We start from the raw sequence: 1655 nt of genomic DNA on the forward strand, positions 1-1655 counted from the left end.
AAGGAAATACAGACAGAAAACTTTTCCATCCACTGGTTCACTCCCCAAGTGGCCACAATGGCCAGAGTTGAGCTGATCCAGAAGCCAGGAGCCAGGAGCTTCCTTGAGGGCCTCCTAAATGGGTGCAGGGTCCCAAGGCTTTGAACCATACTTGACTGCTTTCCCAGGCCACAAAACAGGGAGCTGGATGGGAAGTGGAGCAGCCAGGACATGAACTAGAGCCCATATGGGATCCTGGTGCATGCAAGGTGAGGATTTTGCCATTAGTCTATTGTGGCAGGCCCTGAACTTTCCTCTCAACACTGCCTTGGTTCTGTCCCATAAGTTTGATATATTGTGTTGCTGCCCTCCTTCATTTGCAGCATTTAAAAAAATTAATTTCCTCTTTGGTGTCTTTTATAATCCATTGTTGATTTAGCAGCATTTTGTTCAGTCTCCAAATATTTGCATATCTTCCAGAAATATTTGACTTTTTGGTCTCCAGTTTCAGTCCATGATGGTGTGAGAAGATGCATGGTATGATTTTGGTTTTTAAAATCTGCTGATGTTTGTTTTGTGCCCAATAATATGACCAATCCTGGAGAAAGTTCCATGTACTGATGGGGAAAAAAGTGTATTTGTAGATGTCAATTAAGTCCATTTGTTCTATTGTCTGGGTGACCTCTGTTGTTTGCTTGCTGTTTCTGTCTTGTCAATCTGTCCATTGAGGTTAGTGTAATATTAAGGTCCCCCACTATTATGATATTGGAGTCAATTTCTCCCTTTAAATATATTAATATTTTTTCATGTACCTATGTGACCTGGCATTTGGTGCATATACATTTATTAAAGTGATTTTTTTTTCATGCTGAATGGACCCCTTGATCATTATGTGGTGTTGTTCTTCATCTCTTTCAATGATTTTCACATATAAGTTTATATTATCTGTTGTAAGAGTGACTATATCAGCTTGTTTATATTTTCCATTTGCCTGGAACATCCTTGTTCATCTTTTCTTTCAGTTTCTTAATATCTTTCTTGTTGAGATGTGTTCCATTCAGGAATCAATGGATGGATTTTGTGTTTTGGCCCAATCTGCTAATTGATGTGTTTAGGCCATTTATATTCAGGGTTAATATCAATTGGTACTGATTTGGTCCTATCATTTTAGCAATGGGTTGCTCATTGTTTTAGTCTTCTTTGTCATTTTATTTGGATGTTCAGCATGTTTGCTTTTGGTTTTGGTAGGTGCCATTCCTTTGTGTGAGTAGGATGTCTTTAGGTAGCGTTTGTGTATCGCTTCTCGGCCTTTTGGCTAAGATCAAGTGTAGGTAGCGTTTGTAGGGCAGGTTTGGAAGATATAAATTCTTTGAATTTTATTTACTATGGGAGAATGTTATTTCATTTTCAAAGACAAAGGAAAGCTTTTCAAGGTAAGTTATTCTGGACTGACAGTTTTTTCCTTGTAGAATCTGGAATATGTCACTCCATTCTCTTTTGACCTGTAGAGTATCCTGTGAGAGACCATTTGTGAATCTCACTGGGGTTCCTCTGTAAGTCAATTGGTGGTGTTGTTGTTTTCATGTGCTTATTTAAGTATCTTTTCCTTATGTTCAACTGAAGAGAGCTTGATTATGGTGTGTCATTGTGAGGATCCTCTTTGATTGACTTTATTG

At 38.4% G+C, this 1655-nt stretch overlaps 1 pseudogene; it reads left to right on the forward strand.

Annotated features, from left to right (window-relative positions):
• Positions 1–1274: 1274 nt before the first annotated feature.
• LOC121169614 lies at positions 1275–1453 on the forward strand (annotated as a pseudogene).
• Positions 1454–1655: the final 202 nt, after the last annotated feature.

Source organism: Ochotona curzoniae, unplaced genomic scaffold, assembly GCF_017591425.1.
Source record: "Ochotona curzoniae isolate NIBS_2020 unplaced genomic scaffold, NIBS_Ocur_1.0 scaffold_1852, whole genome shotgun sequence".
Lineage (NCBI taxonomy): Eukaryota > Metazoa > Chordata > Mammalia > Lagomorpha > Ochotonidae > Ochotona > Ochotona curzoniae.